The sequence below is a fragment of the Lissotriton helveticus genome, chromosome 9 (genome assembly GCF_964261635.1).
Source record: "Lissotriton helveticus chromosome 9, aLisHel1.1, whole genome shotgun sequence".
NCBI classification, from domain to species: Eukaryota; Metazoa; Chordata; class Amphibia; order Caudata; family Salamandridae; genus Lissotriton; species Lissotriton helveticus.
The window spans coordinates 589056602-589083256 of record NC_136070.1 but is presented as its reverse complement, the minus strand read 5'-3'; the positions used below and the strand labels follow the sequence as shown (position 1 = coordinate 589083256).

Below are 26655 nucleotides of genomic sequence, written 5' to 3'. Positions count from 1 at the left end.
AATAACAATGCCTTTTCTTTTGTTTTTAAAACATAAAAGGCATTGTCATTTACAATGCCAATAGCATAAACGTGCGTAAATGCGAGACTTATTGCTTTGTAATTGCTTTTTTTACAGCACCTAGTCTTTATTACTACCAAAAATAAGCAGTTTTTAGCAATCCTAGCAACCAACCAAAGACCGAGAAAAAAATAGTAAGGTTCTACACTTCGGCCTTGCTGTCCCCATGAAATTTCTTGATGTGGGCTCATAACTCAATAGGCTAAATTAAAATTGAAGGTTACACAAGGCTCTCTACAGCAAAAGCAGTAGCCCACTGAGCTGTCTGCATAAAATACAAATTGATGCACTGTATACTACACTTTGAATTTAGCAGATGGCAAGACGCTATTTTAACATGAACTTGTGACTAAGCTACACGTGGTCCATATCTCTCCAGGAAGCGTCATTAACCAGAAGCAGAGTAGGCTTGGACAGCGTTTAAGCAAAGCACAGGCACTTGCAGACTCTCCAGCCAATGAGCACTTCTGAATTATTTTTTTCCAGCCAACCAGAATTTGCCGAGGTCATGACAATAAACCAATCCTAGGTCACACTACAGACTATGATACAAGTCCGCCCCGGTCCCGTGCGACTCCCGGTTTATGTTCATGCGAACCTGAAGTGCTGAAACAAGGAGACAAATGCCATTCTTAAAATATTTAAATAAGAAAACGGACTTTGAACTAAATTAACGGGCTGTCCTGAAGTAGCAGCAGACAAGTGGTCAACTTCATTGTGCAAGAGGAAATGAAGTGGCGGACAGGTGGTCGGTCACCTTTATTGTGCAGGAAGAAAAGATTTGAGTCACCAGTATGTGTCTGTCTTCATCTTTTAATAACAAATGGAGTATCTTGTTTTAGTGTGTCAGGCTCTGCCTCGGCCTATTACATGATAGATAAATGACGAGCATCTGGAGATCAATACGTACTGTATTGCCCCTTTATATATGCCTTGTGTTGTAGCGAGTAAGTCTGACATTTATCAAGGCTTCCTGTCAAAGGCGAAAGTCCATTTAATATTCTATTGGATGATATCCGTATTCAACTACAAAGTGATGAGACTGACATTCTTCAAAGCCCCCTCTGCCTCTTCGCACATACTTCTCCCTGAAATCCCTACCCCCTGGAGGTTGCCTTGTGTGAGCCAGTGAGATGCGCTGCTCTTTAGCACAAGAGGCTGTGTGTATGTAGCCTGGAGAAGGAACGGAAATCTGTTGTCGGAGTGTGTGGCGCAAAGAATGCACACCTCCCCGGGACACGACCACTGCCAGCTGAGGCTGGTTCCTGCATTCATTATCTGCGTGCCACCTGGAGCTGCCACTCTCGCCCCTCCATGGCATCTGTGCCCACCCAGAGAGCTCTGCCCCGCTTCCACTCAACCTCACTGCACGCAAATTGGTGTCCGCGCCTTTAATCCAGAAGCACGCAGAGCGTCTTCCTCTCAGCGTCTTCCAGCTTTGGAGAAGAACGCAGTCCAAAGCCGGGCTGTTAAAGCGGGGTCTAAAAAAGAGGCGTGCGCAGGAGTGCCCCCCTCGTGCAACAGAAGAGCAGAAACACACAACTCGGGCAAAGAAGAAAATGCCTTGGAGCCTGTGGCGGCAGAAGCGGCTCTGACTTCTTTTCTCCTCATGTTGGCTTTCCTGGCACTTTGTCCTTTTAAGCGAGAAAAGGGGACTTCAGTTCCAAGGAATGAAAGCTCTCATCCCGGACGCTCTCTCCTTTGTCGTCTTGTGTGTTTTGCAGGGGAGCAGAACGCCGCTGAGGTGAGGAGCACGCGAGCCACCGGTCTCTGCATGACTTTACCACAGGAGCGGGCTCTGTCTGGGACACGAGTGCTGAGGTACAGGTACACACACACAGCGCAGCATTACACATATAGACTGACACTACCCAAGCACACCGCCACAATGCAAAGTCTCACAGAATGGCTGGTAGTATCACAGCCGCAGATGGGCAAATCCACATAGAACCACACGCACGCTCAATCTCGTACCTACAAACTTGTGTCCAAAGCTTAATATACCAAGCCCAAACTCGCGGGGGGGAGGGACGGGCGCGATTCACGTGCGGGAGCGATAATTGCTGCCAGGTGGTGGCACGCGCTCCCGGTAGTGAATCTCCTGACGTGCACGCATTGCCATTGAAGGCATTGGAACGCGTGCACGAGCTTGGCTGAAAAGCCAACGGGAAAAGGTATTTTTGCCCTGCAGCGCATGCGCGCTGCGAAGGCGAGACCTAAAAAAGATGCTCACAGGCCCCATCCTGCATATTCAGGGAGGCTCAGAGAAGACCTATCTTTTAAATTCCATGCATCCTGTGCATCAACCATAAAGCCTGTATAGGGGTTAATGATTAATATTTACACTGGAGGTTTTGACCTCTCAAAGGAGTTTATTTTAACAGATTGAATTGCAGTGTATTGCACTGCCACAGTCAGGCTACAATGATCCATGCTTTAGACTGTCACTCCTTGAGGAGGTAGGGTTTTTTCAAGTTAAACCCGCTCTCCTATACCTACAACTATTAAACAGCCCTAGGGTTATTTTTCATGTCGCCAGTTATCTGGTGGGTGCTGTTAGGGTTAGGAATCAGAGAATGATAAACTGTAACTGATTGTATTTGTATATAGATTAATATTTTGTATTGTATATATTGTTCTTTTAATTGTGCAATGTAACATGGCAGCTAAATTTCACTGTAAAATGGTTTTTCTTTCCTAATTTTTTATGAAATTTGTGGGATATTTTAAATATATGAATTGTAACTGTTTTTAATGTGTATTTTATTGTATAGTATGCATCACCGTCTTTTTATGATATTGAATTATCGAAATAAAGTATTTTGACTGACTGACTGTCACTGTAGAGGGTGGCACAATACCACGTCTACTAGTGACATTTAACTTACACGCCCTGTGTACACTTTACATCATATACTAGAGACATATGTAAGTTAAATATGCCAATTAGAAGTATACCAATTTGACCATGTTGAAAAGAGGAGCAAGGGCCCTTTACCTCTGGTTAGCAAGGGTAAAGTACAGAGTTCTATGTCCAACAAAAACAGTAAAGGCAAAATATGGTCGCACCTACATTCATTGTGAGCCATGTTCATTTCAATCAACTTGTCTTAGGTCACCAAAATAAGACCATCAGAGGAAAGTCATTTCGAAGTGTGACTGAAGGTACGCCTTAAAGTTGAAGGGAAACTGGTGGAATGGCTAAATACCAGTCATGGAGGATTCTGCAGGTTTTTTGTGGTCTGAAGTTATGTCTTGCTTGAGAAAGGTAAGTGGAAAATCAAATACTGCGTGGATAAGCCTTTGGGGTCAGCATCTGTTTTTTTATTTTCCATATAATAATGACTGTGTGAGCCAGTGAGTCTAGGAGCGGACCTGCTCTAGGGAGGTGCTTAAGAGGCTGGGATTGGTATAACGGCCTTGGTACCGCCGACTGGAATTTCAGCAGCTCATTGGTTGATTGTACTTTTTGTGCTGCTTCCTCATCTTGGGATCACAGTGTAACTGAATTCAAGCTAGCCTGACTGATGAGGGGTGATACCCTGAAACAGGTACCAGGATGCTTGTTTCCGGTCCAGGGAGGATCTGGCTTGGCAGTTCGGGCTGGAATGTTCCCATGAGGAACAGGGTTGAGACGGATTTGCATATGGCTGGCTCTAAACTGGGGTGGCATGGTGAGCAAAAGAACGATTGATTAAACCCAGATCTCTTGACTGGGGGTGAATGTTTAATTTGCTCTGCATTCCATCCATCATTTCTGTGTCTTTTGCTCTCCCGCCCTACATGTGCTTGGTATGTCCAGACATGGGTTCCAGGCTCACTGTGCCACTGGATTCAAGCTAGCCTGGCTGATATGGGGTGATACCCCGAACGGGTTCCGGGATGACTTTTTCTGGTCTAGGGAGGACCTGGCTTGGCAGTTGGGGCTGGACTGTTCCCATGAGGAACAGGTGGCATGGTGAAAAAAATTACAATGGATTTTATCCAGATCTCTTGACTGGGGCGTGAATGTTTTATTTGCTCAGCATTGTGTACCTTTTGCATACATGCCAACATTTTAGGACAGGGACGTGGGAGATTTACAATAAAAAAAATAGGGAGAATGAAAATCCCCATTGACTTCTGTTGTACAAAATGCAATTTCAGGCGGGAGACAGCTCAAATAAAGCCATTTTTGGCTTGAAAAATCTGTAGTCTCCCGCCTGAATCGGGTCTATTGGAAAGTATGCCTTTGACTTCCTCATCTTGGGCCGCCTTCATCCACATAAAGCCTGCAAGAGAACTTGAAGACTGAATGGAGATATTAGGACACAAAAGGGGAGTTACAGCAGTGCACCATGTATGCTTTGCAGATATTTTCAAATGTCAACAGGATGAAGGTACCAGAGATAGGGTGACCAGGCGTCCCCGTTTTGCCAGGACGGTCCCTGTTTTTAACCAGCTGTCCCAGCAAATTTCAAGAAATTTAGCTCATGTCCCCGTTTTTGGAGAGGGTCGACTGAAAACAGTGGGAGGTGTTTTTATGTTTTACAAAAGCAGGGATAGTTAGCAGTTGTTTCAAGAAAGCGATTTAATTAACAGGTAAGCTACTGGGCTTAAAAATTGCATTTTATGTATGTTCTTACTGCCTGTTCTGTAATTCTCTGCTGAGGAGCGCTCTCCTCGCTTGAAGTAAAATTGTAGTCCTATTTTTGTGAAATGTCCCTGTGTTTTTGGCTTTAAAATTCTGGTCACCCTTGCCAGAGACCAAAGCGTTGACCCAGTGGTAGGGACATGTTCTTTAAGATATCTGGAGATGCTCATACTCTTCCTCAGAGATCTTGCACATTCTTTGAGTTGGCGGCCACCAGGATTCTCCAAGTACAATGTTTGGTTGTTTTATTTTTGGCTAAATTGACCTCAAGGGTGTTTCATCCCACAGGGGCCTTGTAATAGATCATGTCCGAATTGAAATTGATTTGCACCAGATTCCCTCCAGTGCCTGTCACGCACTTTTCTTATTTATGAGAATTTACCTGGTGGAAGAAACTCCATCGAGGAATTAAATTAAGCATGCTTTATTTAACTCTCGCTTGCCCAAACCGATTCAAAACAGAGGGGCGACAGCAGAAAAAGAAGGACGGAACTAACAGGAGTGAGAACTTTGGCGGGGTCTCCAGAGTGCACCCGTGTCGCACGTTCTCGCGTTACACTCGAACAATGGCGGATGTTGTTGGCCCTGGGAGCTGCTCCCTCACAACACATGACATCACCTTCTGGGAATCTTCAAGGTTCGCGGAGAGTCCCGAGCGGTGGGTGTGGCGGCGCTACGAGCAGCCGCCTGGAGTCCGGGAGGAGGGGGCGTTCAAGAAATGCCTGCTCCCTCCATTGCTTCTTACTCGTGGCAGGTGCCAACGCATTCCTTTCCGTGGCCAACGCTCGTGAACCTGTACGCGGGGCTTAGCCGTCAATAGTGTAGCAGGTGCAGTGGCACCGGGAGTCTAAGGGGCCCAACCCCCCTCCCCCGTCATCATAGCTGTTTTACTTCCCAAAAATGGGGGTGGTTGCCACTACCTTTACATGCCTTGGGGCACGTCACCAGGTGTGTACTGTCTAAGTACTTGTCGGCCATGTCACCTGAGGCGGGCGGACCCCCACCCCCCACACGCACACACACTTGGAGAGGAGGCCGTGGGCCCCAATGCAAGCATGGAAAGGAGCCCCATGGCGGGTACAAAAAAAACTGTCTTCGAGATCTATATGGCCCCTCGCTGTCCATGGCCCGGTGCCACTGCACCTGCTGCACCATTGCATGGTACGTCCCTGCTCCACGAGTGAGTCCCGTGCCCAGCAGTGAAACGAAAACCATGCTGTTCCGGTGTCCACGTACGGGTTTAGTGCACCCGCAGAGTGAGAGGGTCTTCACAACTTTACCCCACATCTGCATTAATAGTAGTGTTGCTCGGAGAATAGGGATGTTGTAGGGTTTACGATGGGGCTAGTTGTTGGTGAGCCGACTTCTTGGTGGGAGCGCCGTCCTTGGTGAAGAGAGAGAAAGGCAAGGCTGGGCTGGTGAGCAGTCAGAGTGCGGAGGGAGGGACGGTGTGCGGGCGAGGGGGAGGAGGGAGCAGGCAGCCGGGGCTGGAGCAGACACACCCAGGCGCTCCTGGCTGTTCCCAGCCCATGTTACAAGAGCCCAGCCCCGGGAGTCGAGCTGGGCATTCAGCTTTGCGTCTGCAGAGACCGAGAGCCGGAGCGGACCGGACCAGGGAGCCCCCCCGGGATGGCCGCCTAGAAGCTCGACCCCCAGAAGGACAGGTAAGGAGCTCACCTGCGCCCACTTGCTATGGACCCAACTGGACCTTTGCGCCGGAACCAAAGTTCGGAAACTTTTCCTGGATTCGAAGCTTGTTCCGCGAGCCCTCCCCGCGTTCGGACACCCCCGGGCTCCAGAGTGTCCCTGGATTACAAAACTTTGCTGGGCTCGGACGATTTTCTTGCCCCGCACTCCTCGGTGTGGGGGCTCCGGACAGACTTCTCCTCGCTTCAAAAGAGTTTTAGGGCAACTTTGAAGCGCTTCTGCACATTAATCGGTCCAAATTGTGGTAACTGGGAGGGGTGTGTGTTGGCTCTTTTGACGCAGATTTGCGTCTACACCATAAAGGACCCCTTCTGGTGCCCCTTAAGCACAGCCACGCCTTGGTGATACACAGGAGTATGTGGAGTGTAGCGCTTTGTAGGGCGGGCGCGCGAGAAGATCAATCTAGCGCTATAGCCCTCGGTGTCGGACTCTTACTGTGGCGTCGACACCAGCCAGAAAGTTGGTGAAGCAAATCTTCGGCGTTCAGCGATAACGTGTACGCAGGAGCGCTGCCCACACACACACGAACCACTCACTTGCATGCAGCACAGCACTCCGACCACGCCCGTGAGGTGTGCTGCAGGAGTAGCGTGAGTGGTCCGGAGACTTGCGCCGGGTCGAGGCTGTGGGTGTGCGTCTTGGGGGGCGTGTTTATTGCGCCGTGTGATTTGGTGTTAGTGGCGTTTCTAGAAGTGAATTTTAGAGAGTACACATTGGGCTACACAATAAACAGGTGGGACCACCTACAAAGGCGTACGTATGTATATATGTGCTTACTTCTGTGTGCTTCTATTTTTATATATTGAGGAATACACTCTGACATAAAAAGTCACTTTCAACATTTTAAGCAAATAGCGCAATTTGGCAAGGTAGTTGGACAAATGAATGTGTGTGGCGAGCTGCAGTGCTGTCTCAAGCCCTGGTACATTCTGCAGCAGAGAAGACACGTTCGGAACCGCAAATGTTTCTTTTTTCATATTTTGGGGCAGGTTTCGTCCTCTAGATATGCCAATGGGACAGGGGCAATGTAACTTTGTCGCTTTGTAGGGGATCCGCGCTGTGTGGTCGGTGGTGAGTGCTGTATTTTGAAGAATGGGGCTCAGGTGAGCGGGAGTGTTGTGGTGTGTGTGTTATTTTTTTTTTTGTGTGGTCGTTTTAGTGATATGAGTTCTTAAGTATTGGGGGGCAGATTTGCAAGTCCCTTGCACCACTTTTAAGTCACTTTTCCCATGTTAAAATGACGCAAAAGTGGCGCTAGATCCTTGTAAATAAGCCCCTAAGGGGCAGATTTACAAGCTACTTGCGCCACTTTTGCGTCACTTTTAACATGTGAAAAGTGGCGCAAGTGCCTTGTAAATCTGCCCCTAATTGTTTACGTGAGGGGGGCGTTCCGCAGCCCCTGTTGTGGGTAGAGACGCGTGGGGCGCTGTGGAGGTGGTTTTTTTTTTGCGTAAGATCTCTCTCTCTCTTCTCTCTCTGCACAGTTCGGCCCTGGCTGCGTTTGGTGAGGGCTCGGTGGTATTTGTAGTCGGACACCCACCCCCTTCTCTCCCCTCCTTGAGCTTTGACGAGAACACTCTTCTCTTTCACAACAAACTTCGGCTCTTGGCTGCAGGCTGGGCGCTGGTCCCCGCTCCGGGAGGGGCCTGGCCCGCATTCCTGGGGTGGGGGCGGGCGGGGCTGCAGCCCGGGTGCTGCTCCTGGCTTCGGATGGGGGTGCAGCGAGGCTGCGGGGATAGCTCGGCGGGTGAACGTGCTGCAGTCGGGGGTTTAGCCGCTCGTCCTCGTGAAACGAGGAATAATGTTGTTTTGCAATCGCTGGAAAGTGTTAGGCGGAGAGGGTGCGACTTGAAAGACCTCTTTTTATTTTTTGTGGATCTGCGTTTAGTTAAGTATTCAGGTGGCTTAGAAATTACTCTGGGACCGATCAGTTTTGCTTTTTGGAAGTCTGGGGGCAGATTTACAAGCCCCTAGCGCCACTTTTGCGTCATTTTTAACATGGGAAAAGTGACGCAAAAGTGGCGCAAGGGGCTTGTAAATCTGCCCGCGGGTCTTTTGAGCGTCCTATCTGTTTCCACTTGCAGATTCTTTCTATTATTTTTCAGTTCTTCCCCGCCCACCCGGGTTTAAGGTGTGCGCCGCCTCCCCGGGGCTTTGTTTTGGACGGGTGGTCGGTCTCCTGCGCTCCCTGGCTCTGGTCTCGGGGTCTGTTCCGCGGCCGCTCCCTTCCTCTATCAGCTTAATATCTTGCAGATTTCGCTCCCTGGCTGGGTGGGGCCCCGACCTCCGCCCGGAGCCCTGAGGAATGCGCTGGTTGGAAACAGTGACTAATTGAAACCAGACTTTAGGCAAACTGCAGAAACTCTGCAGGATTCAGCCGCGAGGGGCGGGGCTCGAAGTTTGGGTGAGAGCGACTGCAGAGAAGTCATGTGCAGGGAGGAGTGGGCGCAGGCCGGGGGTGTGGAGCTGATTGGGGGGGGGGGAGAGAGTCACAGGAAGAGGATTAAAATCTGCCCCAAAGCGCCCCTCAAAATGCGCGCCTGGTAATTTGCGTTATATGTTTGACATTGTAGAGTGGAAATAAATGCATCAGTGGTGTATGCTCTTCTACAGTGTATGCAAACAGCGAAAAATGTACACATTTGTCCTGCAAGTTGGGCATGTCTGACCTGCTGCAAATCATGGGATGCAACATCTGTGTTTCTAGCCAAATTATAATCTTGTTATGGGCAAGGACAGGAATACCGACTCGCTCACGAGGACCCAGTCTGGAGCGGGAATTAGGCCCCAAAAAATGGCGCTGGGCAAATAGTGCTAACACATGATGAGTGCTGTGAAGGGGACAGCCTTTGCAGGTAGGGGCTGCTGCCTGGTTGCAATGCTTTGGCTGAATAAACTTATCTGGAAGAAATTGAGTCAGTGGATGTGGCACAGTTTGATTGGAACCCAGGACTTCGTTTCAGTTGTGAGGCACTCTGAACGAGACTGAATGTTGCCACAACTACCCTTTCATCTCACCAAATAATGCATTCTGGGATTTGTAGGCTTGGTTTGCTATTAATTCAATTGGCATAACACACTTGATAACAGTGATATGTAACACAAAGGCATAGGACTGCAGACACGACTTCCTGACAACATAGAGCAAGGTGGCAACCCTAAATGGGCCAGGTGGCCTTGTGAGGGTAGATGGCGCCCAGTAGTAAGCATGGTAGCGACTGGTGCCACACTAGAAGAAATCAACAAACGGTATTTTTGTGCCAAGCAAGCATGTGATTTGAAGGTGCCACTCTGGTTTTGCTCATCATGACCCCTGGCATGCATGTGATGTAGCACCTTGGGGTGCCTAGGATGTGGTTTGCTTTTACCACAGTTTATTCATGTGGCAGGGTGCAGTCGTGCCCAGGGAGTGTTTGTTCCTCAAATGTTAAGGTGTGTTCCTGGTCCCAGGCTGTCTTTATTCGCTTTGTGTCTTTGAGTTCATGCACTATGCCTTGCTGTTGCCCAGGGTTTGTTTATTCATTTTCATGGACCTGAGATGTATTTCTCAAGCTAGTTGGGTGCCTTATCTCGTATACAAGTAACTGCAACTGTGCGAGCCTCATGCTTAAATGGACGTTGCTGAATTTCAGTCTGTGCCCATGATCCTTCTACGTAGTGCCCGCACAGTATCAAACCGCTCAAATTGATTTCATATTTCCCTATACTAATTCACCATTAATCCATTTGGTTCCGGAGTAGCGTGCTACCAGCATCGGCCCGTGCAGGTAAGATTGGTTGGGCCGGGTATTTCGTCAGACGACTGCAACGGAAAATGAATTATTTAATTTTCCCTCGTAGTGGTCTGAAGAATTCCCCCGCCCCCCACCACCACAACCCTACTGCTCTCTCCTGCACGGCCCCTCCTGCGTGCTACTCTCCGAACAAGCGCTTCAACGCCTCATATGGGGTAGTAAGCACTATATAAATGCAATTACAATACAACACAATGTGTTAGTGTGTAGCCATGGTCCTGGGATATGATTATTCGCCAGTGCCATGGACTGTTACAAGTGTTACGTTTTGCTGATGCGCACAATGAGTGTTTATTAGTGTGTCTTTTACCAGTGAAGAAAAAAGAACACTTGCTGAAACGGAATGCTGAACAATGTCAAACACTCACCCCGGTACAGCGACCTGGGCCTAAATCCATCGGTTATATTGCTCACTGCTCCACCCTAGTTTGGACCCAGCAATATGCAAATCAGTATTGACCCCGCTCCTCATGGGAACAGGCCGGAATATATTTATTCGTCAGTGACATGGACTTTTGCAAGCAGCACGTTATGGTGATGTGCAGAGGGTGTGTTTATTTGCTGTGTGTCTTGTACCAGTGCTGGGGCATGTCCATAGGCCCGGGGCTCTGTTATCTGTCACGTGTCATGGCCTGTTCCTGTGCTGTGGCTGGTTTCTTCGTCATGTGCCATGGTGTGTTGACTCATATCTTTGAGAAGGATGCCCGCACCGCAGCCCGCACAGGAGATAAGGAGCAGCTTGCTGTCTGTTTCCTTCTGGGGGTACAGAACATGTTCCCTCCCCATCCTACAGGGGGGCTCTGTTCCTCCCGACTAATGTTCTCTTGAGGCCCATTTCGGTGGCGGCACAGTGGCCCTCAGTGTGATCAGGGGTACTTCCATGCCTACTGCAGGGCGTTTCAGCTGTCCCAGATTGGCATCTGCCAAATTTTGATGCATGATATCTGGTCTGATAGTGGCACCCAACCAGATAAATATGGACCTACCGTCATTGCAGGCAGATGGACCTGAACAGGAGATGTATAGAACTTTGCAAGTTTTTCTAGCGCTTGTAAGAGATCTGGCACCTATCTAGGAACTAGGAACTCTGTGGCATGCACACCCCAGGAAGATGTCTGCACGGGTGTGCCTGCTGACGTCACACATGAGTTTGACACACCCGCTATCTTAGAAACGACATGCTGTACCCATACTCTCACTAGGTGGATTGCTATTTGTCTTCGAGCAAACACCCATATGTGTTTAACCCCTTCGACGCTCATGACGAGCTCAGCTCGTCGTGAGGTACACCTCTCGTGAGCTCGTCATGAACCGCGGGTTTTTAAAAAACAGCGCATAGCGGGAAAATGCGCCGCACGCATGGAGTTAAAGGTTTTGGATGTACGGCTGGCATACAGCCCTGCACCAGAGAGGGCACACCATACACTAGCAGGATGTCTCCTGCCCGTAACCCTTGGAACCCCTGCTCTCCTTAGCAGAGATATAGAGCACTTTCGACCCCTCTTATTTACTATAGGTTTTTGAAGGCCTGCAGGGATCACACCACACCTTTGAGCATGCACATACGCTGCTCATTGGTCGTTCGTGCACCCATCTCACCCAGCCCACTCTTGCTGTCCACGGTGGACATTCATTAGCTACTCCACACATCTACCTGCTCTCTTCCCCAAACACCACCAGTGATATACATGATGTTATGATGGCCCACTGAGGTCATCTCTTTATGTCTGTGCACTCGTGGTTTGGAACTTGTCAGGCGCGAGTAGTAATTAGCCAAACCTCACTCAAGAATTCATGGGTTACAGATGTGGCAGAGGATCAAACTCCAATGCTCCTATTCTCTGAAGGGGGCTGCAGGAGGTTTCTCCCGCCCGTGGAATAGTTTACGGAATCCTCCACAGCTCTGCACTCAGTCGCATTTAAGGTTTGGGCAAAGGCCCAGTCCCAGGGAAACAGACGGGCCTTGAAGGGCTAGAGACTTGATCCTGCCCAGTGAGTACCAAAGGGAGGGCAAGATGGTGTTTGGCACCAATGCCCCCAACTAACACAGGACAGAACTTAGAAGTGGTGCTACAGGAGCGTCTACTGATTGGTCGAGGCCCCCGTGATCAGGGCGCAGTGGAAGGGTCCCATAGGAAACTCAATATAACAGTGTACAAGTTTTGTAAGAGCAGGGGTCGGGAGTCTGTCAGACATGGGGTAATCAACCTGTTGGTCACTGGTTACTACATTGCAATTGTATTTATATAGCGCTTACTACCCCTGACGAGGCGTTAAATGTGATTTTCAGCAAGTAGCATGCTACTCCGGAATCCAGAAGAATTAGTGGTAGATTAGTATAGGGAAATATGAGTTAATCTGAGCGGTGGACATGGAAGTGTGTTGATTGGATTGAATAGGATAAGGGAGAGAGGGAAGAGTCTAGAAAGTGTTATTTGACGGATCATAGTAATAAGATGAGGTTTGGGATGAGTAAAAGGAGAGATGGAGGAGGTAAGAGTCTCTAGAAAGGGATCAGGGGAGATCATAGTAGTAAAATGAGGTTTGGGATGAGTCTAAAGAGCGATACATCAGGGAAGAACTTAGAAAGGGTTGTTTGGGAGATCACAGTAGTAACATGAGGCTTGGGGTGAGCCAGGAGAGCTAAAGGAGCGGAAAGTCTAGAAAGAGTTATTGTGGATATCATAGTAGTAAGGATGGGGTTTGGGATGAGTCAGAGTGGCGGTAGTGGATATATTTAGAGAGGTATATGGTGAGACTGAGTAGTGCACTGGAGAGTGAAGTATGTTTTTTTCTCTTTCTTCAACAATAGGAGTACGGTAATACATATACAGATACATGCCTACATAGAAAGGGTATACATGTACAAGGAAGATGATCTATTTAGCTTAAGTTGTATACTATAAGCTCAGACTGTACTTGAAGCTTGTGTATTTTTTTTTATAACTGTCTTTTTATTTAATCTTGTCCTCAATGTTTCAAAGTGAAGCACTCCTAGATAAAACAGTTATGATAATATTTACCTACTGTGATAAATAAAACAGTGACCCATAAGCATCTAATCAATTAAATTATATAAAAACTATGCAGTGACCTATAAACATGTTAGGCATGAGGACGGGGTCCATCTATCACAGTGATTCTCATAGTATTGCCCGGGGGCCGAATGAGTCCCTCCTGACCTTTACATGCAGCCCCTTGGTCAACCGCAGCACTGGGCTGCTGTTCACTTGACTCAGCACTATCATTAAAAGATGTTACATTACAGGCCTTTATTTAAAGTTTAATTGAAGTTAAAGAAAGGAACTAACTAGGTTGTCCTGCACCACTTAACTTTAGAAACACCTTCATTTTAAAAGCCATCGTGCACCAAAAGTGCCTCTCGTCCCCTGGATCGCCACCCTGCTAGCTTCGATGCGGCCCTCGCTCACATCACAGATCAGACTTTGTGGCCCTTGCGAAAATGTTTGTGAGTACCCATGAATTCTATCAGGTTATGGGCTTAACATGTTCTTGTTGAACATGACGGGGGCATTAGAACTGATGGGATGTTTATCGGATGGGCTATGTAGGGCACAAAAGGGGGCGTTGCCCGAGGGCGGTAACCCTCGAGCAGTGTGGAGGGGTTGGAGTAACATCAACAGCAGGGATAAGGACCACCTGACAGGAGTAGTAAGGGGGTACCTGCTGCCCCAGTGGGGCCCCGGATTGCAAAAGTCAGGGGGCTCCTGGCGACGAAGTGTGGGACGGGAACTTTGGCATGGCACTTGCCGCCCAGCCGAAGACCTACATGGCTCGGAGCTGATAAATGTCAGATTAGGCCTTGAGCCCACAAGGAGGCCTCCCTACACTTTACAGTCTGATAATGCATATCCTATGTATATCTGTTGATTTAGGATGTTGATTGCTTATCAGATGATGCAGCCATGTGATGCTTAATAAAGGACTCTGGCCTTTTTCCATCAACTGAGTGTGGTCGAATGGGGTCCGAGGAGGGTCACAGGAGACGTTGGAGAAAGAGCTAAGTGGCAGGGTTAGTGCAAAGGCCCAGTCCCAGCCAAGAAGCAGAAGGACATGGATGGGAAGGTGCCTTAAGCGGGCTCGAGGCCCAAGGAACGTCACAAGGAGGCCATGTTGATGTTTGGCACCAATACCCCCAACCAACATGGGGGGGTGGGGCTGGAATGGCGTGAAAGGAACATCTCCTAATTAACAGTCCAGCCTTAAAAGTGACCAGTAAGGTCCGGGGGATCGTGGTATAAAGGACAGTAAGTGACCCCCAAACACACAATCCATCACGTCAGCAGAATCGAGACCCACCCGCCTGCACCGGAAGCAAAGATGGAGGAAGTCGCAGTTGCCCAGTGGGGTTGGAATAAGCTAATTAACAGCAAAGTGATGGATGAAACGCTTGAATTAATCCTCCACTAGCAGTCGCTCGGGCCGTGCCCCAGTCCATTGCGTCCATTGCTTTTCGCACACTGTGCCACCTCAGTTTGGACTCAGACATATGCAAATCAGCATTGACGCTGCTCCTCATGGGATCAGTCCAGCCTGAACTGCGAGGCCAGGTTATCCCTACAAGCAACCTTGGACCAGTTTGGTAAGGGCTCTTTTACTAGGGTGAACCCAGACCTGGGTTGCAAACTGAGGTGGCCTGGTTAGCCAAAGAAGGATGAGTTGGGATGTTATTCTGAGCGATTGGCAGTCTTTGAACAAACTGAGATCATGCCTCCATCACCTTGTGTGTGTTCCATGATGGTATAACCTCACCAGCAAGAACAAAACACCCCACAGAGGGGTAGAAAGGGGTGCCTGGTGACCCAGTGGGGGTCTCGGGTACAGCTCCTGCAGTCCAGCCGAGGGTCTACACAGCCTGGTGCTGATGATTAGTGGCCGGATTAAGCCTCTAACCCAACGGGAGGCCTCCCCACGAGTTACCATTTGATCGCGCATATCATGTGTCCATCTGCTGATTTATGAGGCTGATTGCTTAATGGATGACGCAGCAATAAACACGCGATGTTAAATAAAGGACGGAAGCCTTTTCCCATCAAAACAACGACCTCGTGTGGATGGGACCAAGGCATGGTTGAAGAAAAGGCCGAGTTGCCGGATTATGGTTGTTTATTAGCTCTTTCCACTGGGCGTGACTGCCGTCTGACTGACTAACCTACCCACCACTTAAAATGTACTTGCATGTTTCAGTATACTAATTCAACACTAATCCTCTATGGGTCCCGGAGTAGCGTCCTCCTCGCTGAAAAAGCGTTTCGACGCCTCGTTAGGGGTAGTAAGCGCTATATAAATGCAATTACAATACAATTCTTTGACTGACGGCTCAGCATGGCTTGCAGTAAGAGCGTGTTGAGGGCTTTGAAACACATCTCACGGTGCCGTGCCCAGCCACCCACGCCTCGCTGAACTCCTCGGAGCTCTCCCTCTGAGCGCTGAAGGGGGGGAGGAGGGGGTGTAGCGCCGAGGGGAGTGTAGCGCTGAGGGGGGTGTGGCGCTGAGGAGGCCGCTACTGGTGCCCTCGGGGATGGCTTCAGGCCGGAAGCTGCTGCGTCCTTGCGCTTCCCTCCGTGCCTTGATGGCGGCCTTAGCTCGGCGTGTCTGGGCCTTGGCACCTCTGTTGGAAAGGGAGGGCCTCCTGTCCGCGCCCATGTTGAGGTGTTCCCGTTCCCAGTCATGGTTCATGGTTTTAGCCGAGCGCGGAGGCTGCCGGGCCGGTCTGCGGGCCCTGACACGCGCTGGGTCGGACTCGGCTGGCGGTGGAGGGCGTAGGGTGTAGGCCCACGTGTTAGCAGGGCTCATCCGTCGAGGGTGTAGGGTTGAGAGAGGCTCCGTGGTACGTGGTGGGGTTAAAGCGTGGCCCCGCACGCGGGAAAACCGACCACAGCACCAGGGGGGAAAGGCCAACCTATGAATGACCCCTCTGCCAGACTCTCACTTTTAACACCCCTCCCCCCAACCAAAGTACAGAATCCCGGCGCATTCCGTCCTTGGAATGCACCAAACTGTCCGGAAATCTCAGGGTGGGCAGATGTCATAAACTCCGCTCCTCTCCTCTCCTCCTGGCCCCCCCAGTTTTATTTATTCATTTTATTTATTTAGTGCATGTTTATAAAGCGCGGGCATTACCCAAAGGTGTCAGAGCGCTGTACAATAGAACAAGTTATGTTACAAGAGAAAAGTGTTACACAATTGAACATTACAAAGATAAACAGGAGACTTAAAAGGAAGGGTACACCAACACAAAATCCAACACAGCACGCAAGGGTGAGGAATGTACAAGAAAAAATACAAATTTACAATGACCAACGAACTTCCTAGAGGGGCATGAGAATGAAAGTATTAATTCTGAAAGTGTCTTTGGAAGAGAAGAGATTTGAGGTCAGCTTTGAAGATCCGGGTAGAAAGTGTGAGAAAACAACCTGAATCTCCTTCCAAAACCCGGGTAAATAAAAATAAGGCTCAACTGCGAGTAGCCTGGCCTCGTTAAGAGTTGTAATGAGGGTTCAGTTAACCAAAAATATGCTTTTGTAATGTGGGTTTCCCATTAAATTGTAGTGAGATGGATAACTCTATTGGATGGTTGGAGCAGGGAAATGCCCGTCTGCGGGTCGGCGGGGCCTTGAACCATTCCTTATTTGGAAGCCAGAGAACTGGCTTGGAATTTGTCCGAGGGAATCTTGCCATTCTGTGTTTACCTTGACCGGTGATCGACTGGTCTGCAGGACAACCTGCCACTGGATCCAGCAGTCTGCCTGGATCTACTTACTACAACACGGCACACCATGCCTGACCCACCAATGACCCTGACTGACTCCGCATACGGCATCACTACTTATACCGACACCACACAACCTGATGGGTCTGCAGCTTAACCTTTCTTTTGCTCATTTATTTACCTTCGCTTTTGAAGTTGTCCTATTAGAGTTAAAAAAACAACCAATGTTCATTTGCCTTTAGCTTTCCGAATCCGGACTATGGATTGCTGGTAAAACGGAAATAAAGGCTGGTATTTGACCAGTTGGCGTGTTCGTTCAGAAGAAGGAAGTTTGCATTACCTTGAGTGGCAAATAGCCAAATTGGAACAACCCCAATATCCGCTCTCAATATTTCTTGGAATGCCGTTTGTCTTAAAACTCATCCGTCTGGGAGTACCTCTGAACGGAGCCTGTTCCATAACATTGTGTGTCGACTGCAGTTGATCATTCCCTATGATCAGGGTTGAGCCTTCTTTCCATATAGAATTTGTCTGTGGATGAATTGGTTGTTTGCTTACTTGGGTAGGGCCTGCTACTACATAGGGCACTTGGGTTCGATTTTGGCGGCCTTCTCTTGAGGGCTGTGCTGAGTGGATTACAAAACCACCTCCAAATGGTTGAGTTTCCTCATGTCTCGAATCTCCCCGCCTTCTATCTGAATGGCCTGGCAGGGTACTCTTACCAGTTCCTCAATATCATTTTTCAAATGTGGGACCATGTATGCTGGCAAAATGACTATGCTAGGCGCAATTATACATGAATGGCTTCCAAGAGAGGATTTTTCCGCAGGAAGGAGTGACGCCTAAAAGACTGGTTTGGACAGGAAGCACCCCAAGAAGTGATCCCTGATAGGCCTTCCTCGATAAGCCCCCCCCTAGGTAGAGATGATGGATACCTCCGGGAAGAGCCTTCTCCCCGGAAGGGCATGGTACTGAAATGGCTGAGCCAGATCTGCAGCAGGTGCTGGTACTGCAGAGGCCTTCTCTGAGGGCCACCTGAGAGGAGGGGATGGTACCTGAAAAGCTTACCCTGCCAAACCTCTCCCTATGGGCACGATGCAGCTATGGCCTCTAAGGAGAGAGATTCTTTTATTTAAGTGCCCAAACAGACAGTCTGCTTCCCAGAAGGGGCTGATACCTGAAAATCCCACCTATTGTGCCACCTCCCCAGGAGAGGATGAATCCTGAAAAGACTGGAGAGCGTGAGAGTGACTGGAGGGGAGGATAGCTGGAAAGCATGTCTAGAGAGGGATCCCCAGGAGGGGTGATGCAAGCTGTGGCTTCCTGGGTAGTCACTTCCCAGGAGGGGAAGGTATCTTGAAGCCGCAAAGAGAGTTAGGCTAGGAGGAGTGGATAACGTAACACCCGATAGCACTGACGAGCTCGCCGCAAAGAAAGGGATTACACCTTGAAAGCCTGCCACGAGGCATCCCTAGGGGGCATGATTCATGCAGTGTCTGCCTCCTGAGGGTGGCACAGTTCTTGAAATGCTTTACTAGAGCTCATCATGCCCAACGGTGGGATGCCACAACAACTTAACAGAGGTAGAACAAGTATTGCTTGAGGCGACTGAATCTTACTTTCCTTGCAGTATATTCCTTCAGTCATGTAGAGGGTTCTGGAGGTTCTACTGTTTTTTTGAGTTTGGGCTATTGGCATTGTAAATGACAATGCCTTTTATTTTTGTTTTCGTTATTAAAACATAAATAAAAGGCGTTGTCATTTACAATGCCAATAGCTTAAACTCGCATAAATGCGAGATCGTTTGCATTGCAAATGCTTGTTTTCAAGTAGTGATTTAAGCAGGCTCAGAAGGTGGGTGTACTGCTTTCATGTGCTTCCCTTGGTAACTTGCTTTGGTGCAATACTGGGCTGGGGTTGGTGTATGAAGCTTAGTTATGTGCAGCCCATAGGCAAGGTCACCGCTGTAATGCTGTATTGTTTTGTGAAGTACGTGTATGCCACATGTGCAGGTACAGAATATCATGCGCTGAATACCGGGACCAAATTTATCGACAGGACCAAGCAAGTATAGAATTTCCATCCTTAACTGCACACATATGTATCTTGACCACATAAATATCTTCAAGGTATGTAGACGTGGAGTTAAGAATAGTAAATGTATACTTTCCTATATGCACTTACCTCCTCAATTTTTAGTATACTGTAATCCGGACCACAGTCTATGTCACACACATATGGAGGTCTCCAAACCGGTCCTGGAGGGCCGGATCCATGCCAGATTTTTAAAATAACTACATGTATCTCAATGGGGATATCCAAAAAATCTGGCATGGATCCGGCCCTCCAGGACCGGTTTGGAGACCCTAAAGCTGCTTAGCACTGACCACAGGGACTCTAATCGTTAGTGACAACTCAGTTAAATTTCTTTGACTCATTTACTGGGACGTGATTAATATACATTCAGATATTATTTTTTGGCTCCTATTTTGGTTTGGAACATACAACTCTGTCTTACTCTGGGTCATTGGTTGTAACCAATCAAGCGAGCACTCCTGGCAGATGTTGATATACACAACTTTTTTTGGTTTAGGTTTATGGTTTATTTACACGGCTCGTTGGGTTTACTGTGTATCACTGGTTGTAAAATGATTGGTGTTTAAGACAGTGTTGGATTTTTTAAGTTCAGTGGCTGGGCTGTGGTTGGTATTATACATAGTTCTTGGGTTTTGTGGTTCACTGGCTTGCGGTTAATGCTAGATTTTCAAATCGGTTATTTCCCGGTAGGGTTTCAGCTTGCAGGTACTCGTGAACACAGCTCTGTTGCTTTCCTATAGGGGAAGTAGGCGGGTCTGTGCTGTTATGCACTGTTCTGTTGGGGTCAGAAGTTCATTTCGCTGGCAGTTCTTAGTGTACATATCAACGTTTTCCATTGGTCGATAAGCTGGACCTGGTATACACCAAGTACTATCTTTGGCGGTTCATTGGTTAATCAAAGGATTCTATGCACTGAGGTTGGTACGGAAATCTCTTGGTCTCTTTAGAGCATTAGCTGGCCATGGTCTGTATGCAAAGCTCTGCTCGCTTTCCAGAGCTGGGAGTTTTGGTGCACAGCTGTGCAGATCTGTGGTTCAGTGGCTGGGCATGGGTTGGTATGCAAAGCTTTTCTAGTTTCTGTAGTTCCTTGGATGACATTTGTTAGTATGCAGAGCTTTTGATTTTCTGTGGTTTTTTGACTGATATACACTATTGTGTTGGTTTTGCGTGTTTGGTTGGCCGAGGGCTAGTCTACATAACCAATTCTTTTCTCATTTGCTTCGAGGGGGAGCAGCATGCTCACTTGTGTTTCCTTTAATCACAGACTTGACATGGTTTGCACAGGACTGATGTGGTTTTCTATGGTTCATTGACTGTGGCATGTATGGTTTACAAGATGTATGGGTCTATTGTGCTTTGATGGTTCCTGGCAAGAACTGTCATGAAAGGCTTTCAGGTTTTGTGCGGCTCATGGGCTAACCCAGAGGTTGCTTTTACACTACTGGTTTCTGTAGCTCATTGCATGGTGACACGTTGGTTTCCTCCGGAATTGGCTCACAAAGCTCTTCAGGTTTTCTGTGGTTCAAGAACTGACCATGGTTGGTCTGCACACACTGTTGTTGTTCATTGGTTCACTGGGCCGTTGATTTACAAAACTCTGATGGAAGCGAAACCTCTGCTTGTGTTGAGCTTGAATTCATGCGACACCTTTCACTTATTTGCCTATATTTGAATGATTTGAAATGTTGGGGTGGCCAGTGTAAGCTCAATAATTGTGTTGCAATCTGCAAACCTTGGAAGATCCAAGAAGACCAGTGGGAATATGAGAGGAGCTGGAGTCACTACCCCTCCTCAGCTTATGTCATGAGTAAAACCATATAGCATATCCTTGCCAATTACCTGGCCTATTAATGCCTTTTGTTGTAGAAGTCGTGTCTGCGTTATGTATATGACTAACAACAGTCCTATGTAGGGGCATCTGACAACCAGCCGTGACCCAAGTGAACATGTCTGGTGTGACTTGGGGGCCAGGGTTGTTTCTAAAGTTGCGAGGGGTGCTCTTGGCAACCGTCTGTCAAACCCACGAGGACATGATCTAAATTGTGGGTGTGTCTTTAGGATGCGTCACATTGGGGCTTTAGATCCTGTGGCCCTCCACTGTTTTAACCTGCCTCTGCTGTGGAGGCAGCCGTCGTTTTTTGTTGGTTCTTCAGAGGGCCTCCAGTAAAGATTGTGAATATTGTTCTCCATTAAGCTCCTAGTGGGTGTGTTAGAGTGGACCTGCTTTATTGTTTGTGGATGAGTTGCTGTCATTGAGGGTGTTTTGTAGCTGACCTAGAGCTGGAGGGGCATCGGATCAAACTTTTACCAAGGTTGAAGAGTCAAAAGGATATTGAGACTCAAAACTCCTACCAAGGTTAGATAGTTGAAAGGGCATAAGATTAAACTCTCACCAAGGTTAGATAGTTGAAAGGGCATACGATCAAACTATTGCCAAGGTTGGGGAGTCAAAAGGATATAGAGAATCAAACTCTTACCAAGGTTAGATAGTTGAAAGGGCATAAGATTAAACTCTCACCAAGGTTAGATAGTTGAAAGGGCATAAGATTAAACTCTCACCAAGGTTAGATAGTTGAAAGGGCATACGATCAAACTCTTGCCAAGGTTGGAGAGTGTGGAGGGTATAGAGGATCAAACTCTTACATGGTTGGAGAGTGCAGAGGGTATAGAGGATCAAACTCTTACAAGGTTGGAGAGTGCAGAGGGTATATAGAGGATCAAACTCTTACAAGGTTGGAGAGTGCAGAGGGTATAGAGGATCAAACTCTTACAAGGTTGGAGAGTGAAGAGGGTATAGAGGATCAAACTCTTACAAGGTTGGAGAGTGCAGAGGGTATATAGAGGATCAAACTCTTACAAGGTTGGAGAGTGCAGAGGGTATATAGAGGATCAAACTCTTACAAGGTTGGAGAGTGCAGAGGGTATATAGAGGATCAAACTCTTACAAGGTTGGAGAGTGCAGAGGGTATATAGAGGATCAAACTCTTACAAGGTTGGAGAGTGCAGAGGGTATAGAGGATCAAACTCTTGCCACGGTTGGAGAGTGCAGAGGGTATAGAGGATCAAACTCTTACATGGTTTGAGAGTCTGAAGGCCTACACCCGCCGTGCCCGAGAACAGAAACTCCACAGCTTCATAGCAAACATCACTGAAAATCACATCCCCATGGAGGACCTTTCGAAGCCTTCTATTGTAGGTTGCAAATAGCCCGGCCCATGCTAGCGTCCCTCAAAGGGCAGAAGAATGATAAAGTGATATAACAGCCATTTCAAGCTATATCAACATTTTAGGAACATGTACTTAACTAGCAGTTTCCAAATGGCCATTTTGTTTTTCAAAAGACTGATAAAGCGCACTTGTGAAGGGGGTGCAGGTACACTGCCCTCTGGGTGCATCCGAAGGAGATTTTGCTATGAAGCACAGTCATAATAGACAAGTCAGGTAGCGGAGAGCGAAGGCATTTCCCATCCTTCCGCAACGTTGGCTTCTACAGTCAGGTAGAAGGGCCTCCTACCCGTGCTGTACTCACAGCACTTCCTGTGAGTGTTTGCAAATTGTTAATAATAATAAAGCAAAATGTCCAGCAAATTGTCAGTGTTTTTTCATTTCCTTGTGATAAATGTATTCGTCAGGTCTTTGGGTGAGAATCCTTATCTGTGCTTTAATGTCTGGCAGCCAATCACCAGTCACCTTCTCCTCCAGTCCTGCGTTTCTAAGTGTCACAATGCATGGGATTGGCTAGTTTTCTCTCCCGCTCCTTTTCATCTCTCCTGCTGTAGTGTGCGGTGTCTGAACCAAGGGAGAACTTTCCAGCTGGCTCCAATTCAATGGGCATTTCTAGAGCTGGCGCTCGGGATCAGTCAATTTCTGAGACAGCCCGCCCACAATCTGAAAGTCACAATGGATTGGTCGGAGAAATTGTAGAGAAACCTTACACAAATGACAGGAGAAAGGAGCCAATCGGCTGTCCCCTTTTTCCTATGATTTATCTTTTCAAGAAGTGATCCAGTTCAAATCTGTGGCACTATTTTATTTTCTTCTACGCGTTTGCGGATTTCTCTCTGATTGCAGGGTTTCACAGTTCTGGCCAGGGGCTTCGTTGAGAGGCTGTAAATATCAAAACAAAGGGAGCTTCTAAACTTCTATCCCTTCAAGTGGGAGAAGACCTTGCATTGCATGCGCCTGGTTTGAGAGAATTTATCAGTTGGCTTTTCAACTCTGAAGCTCATAAACACAGCAAAGGAGGCTGGATAGGTGCATCTGTGAGGGATGGAAACTCTGGTATGAGCAAACAAAGGGGAGTGTTGAGAAGAAATATACTTGAGAGGGCGGAGACAAGTGCTAACTTCAGTCTTCAAGAATGCTTAAAATGTGTGTGGGCTACTGAAATCCAGGTACCTGAGCAAGAGAGGATGGAGAAAGGTGGAGGGTGTGTGTGGTGAACTCTGAATAACCAGGGAACATTCAGCAGCATGGAACAACATAGGCAGCAAGTACAGTGGAAGAAATATATACACTTTAAACGCTACTTGCACATATCTTGGGTTTTTATTTCCGAAAAATGTTTCTTTTTTTTAACAGAAGCTCGAAAAAATTGTTTGATCTGGACGGCCGAAATTGTTTGTGCGAGAGAAGGAGTGAAACAAAAACGAATGAGAGTAGATCATGTTTATTGTTTGGTTCATTGGCTATTAGGTTTTTGCCAGTTGTGCTCATTAGAGTGTGCCCCCCCCCTTTTCAACAAACTTTGCACCTGAAGCAATTGAGCATATCCCTGTATTATTCTGTTTCTGTGAGGACTGGAAACTGTACAATCATTTCTTTTTTAATTCTGCCTTTGAAAAGTTTCTTTGAGAGGAACTTTACTCGTGTATGACCAAAATGTAGCCATTCCCACCTTTGATTGTAAAAGAAGGGGTGATTGGTTGTGTTTTGCAGGATATTTACAACACTAAGGGTAGAATGTATTGGCTGGATTCCCTCTGCCATAAGAATATTAATGTATTCCTATCTAAATTCAACAAGTAGATTTTACTCTGTATTTACATTTCCTTCTAGTAAATGGAGCATTTACAGGTCACTCCGAATGCTAAAAGAGGCCGTAAGTCTCGCCCACTTTGTCATTAGTTGGTGTTGGGTCTATCCTGTCATGGGGCTTTGAGGAGAGCGTGTACATGTGTCTTTCTGCAGGGTTGCTGCTTTTCCTTTTGATGTGTACTGTGTCTGTTCAGTGTTGAAATGTCACTATAAATCGTTAGTCCAGTGACTAATGTATAGAAATGAAAGTTATGGGCGTTGTACTGTGCGGTGGATCCGTACAGGGTGAAGTAATGTCACTGCATTGTTTTATACTCGGTCTTTGTGTTAAAAACAGGGCTGTGCTCACTGTGGTGACTTTGCTCACCGGAAGTAGCCATAACAGGGGCGTCATGTGTTCTTTGCAGTATCTAGAAATGTCACAGCTCTGGATTTTGTCTCTACAGCACCTATGTGTACAGTTATTACAAATGCCAAACTACTGAACTGTAGTCTCCAACGTTTGTGTAGTTTGTTAAAAAGTAAGTTTTTCGCTTCTTTAATGGTCACATTATTTACACATTTTACTTGTGGCATGTTTTCTGTTTGTTATGTAGAGAGAGACAAACGTTTTCTGCTCTGAGCTAGAGCAGTGCCAGTGTATAGTGTAGAAACGTTCAGTTCTGGTGGGGTTTTCTGCACGGTGTCTGTGCATATTATGGAAACGTTACTGTTCTGGGGTTCTGCAGTGTATAGAAGTCACAGAGAGGCTTGCTGACAAATGACGCTCCATTTTGTTCTTGGATACAAATCATATGGAGTTCTGCAACAAGTCACACCCATCTATTTGCAACATGGCTCTCATCAACTCACCTGACTAAAAGCGTAGCGCCATGAGACCACTTATACAGTGAAAGTGTGCTTTACCAAAATAATGACTAGAGATCTGTCACATATTTAAACATTCTATAATAAAAAATAAAGGATTTTTCTGGTTTAAAAACCGCCAATTGGCATGATGTAAATGTAAATGTAAATGTAAATGTAAATGTATAGGCATTTATATAGCGCACTACTTACCCGTAGGGTCCCAAGGCGCTTCGACCGCTGCGAAACCCTTCCTGGCTTCCCTGAGAGATGGTCCCTTTAATGGGTATCTCCAGGGTGAGACCAGGCATCCCCGGCGGTCTGGTGGGGCCGTTAGTGAAGATGAGGCAAGCTAATGCCCAGAGTTGCCGAGTGTGATCGCTGATCAGAGTGGGCACCGAGGCGAGAGAATTATCGAGTCCGCTGACCCTGGTCCAGAAACCTGCCGCGCCGGGAATCGAACCCTGGTCCCGGGCCGTCCTCTGCTCTCGGGTCTGCCGCCTCTAACCAGTGAGCCACACTACTTCACAGGAAAGCATATCACAAGACGTTAGGCTTATCACAGGAGTTAGCATCGCATGACATGAGACCCAGATCCGGTGAAATGACAGGGTGTTTTGAGACCCAGCTGACAACTTGAGGCTTAAATGACGTCATACACGAGCTACTTTTGAGCACTTTGGTCGCCCTTAACCTCGCTTTATACATGTCCTAACACGTAAATACATCACTGATGTGTAGTGTGGTCAGTTATTAACTCCGGTAGCTAAAGTGAGGCATGCATTTCCAGATAATGTGGGCCTTTTAGAAAGTTGTTGACATTTAACTTCAGAAGCTAGTTTTCATATATGAAACGGTTCAAACCACAGCTTCTACGAGAGGGGTAACATGAATTTAAATAATCTGTAGGCTTCAGACTCACTAAAAACAGGTAAACTGCCCACTAAATCAGTTTGGTTCTCAAGTTTGGCCTGTGCGAACAGGTGTAAACAAAGACCCCCCAACCCCACCACCACCACCACCATAATATTCTGTTAGTGAAATGGAGTCATTTCAGAAGTGCAGTGAGACCCTAAACCAGAGTACCACTTCACCTGCTACACTATGGATAGCTAGGCCCCTGTTCCTGACTGAGTATTGCTGCGTTAGAGTTGGGCAAGCCCCTGACATCTCGAGTTGGATGTCTGGCTCTGCTCGAGGTTCCCTAGGCCTCTCCAGCCTAAAACGAGCCAACTTTCATCTGACTTTGCATACCACCCACCCTATCGTGAAGCACAAAGAATTAAAAACAAAGCAGTTATATTTGATGTAAAAAAAAAAATTGAAAGAGGGGGGGGGATAGATGCTCCCCTAGTGGCTGAGTTGCACAATGTGAAATCAGAAAAACTTGGTTCAGCCCTTCCTAGCTGCACTGCTTGACCAACTTGTGTGATCCCAGACGAACATTTTATTTCACAGAGCCTTCTTTTTCATTCTCACCTAGGAAAGCACCTACAAATACTTGAATTCGGGGTGTGCACTGTATAAACACTTCTTCAGTTCGATGTAAAACTATGTTGCTTTGCTTCACATATTACGAGAATCTAGACCACACATAGGGTACACACGACTACTGACTTTCTTTTGGTTCCCTAGTGGCATTGTCATCATTGGGGAGAGAGCCCGTCAATTTTGCTAAGTTCATGTTTAAACACTACCACATTTAATAATTAACTCTTAGCTTCCACGTGTTAAAGCAATACACTTTT

The 26655-nt window shown here is 47.4% G+C and overlaps 1 protein-coding gene across 1 annotated transcript in view; it reads left to right on the top strand.

The window, feature by feature from the left end:
- Positions 1-6121: 6121 nt before the first annotated feature.
- Positions 6122-26655, top strand: part of AHNAK (AHNAK nucleoprotein) — a 136516-nt gene continuing 115982 nt past the window's right edge. The window contains exon 1 of the mRNA XM_078660576.1: positions 6122-6357. The gene's annotated coding sequence lies outside the window, so the exon portion shown is untranslated. The remainder of the gene's footprint in view (positions 6358-26655) is intronic.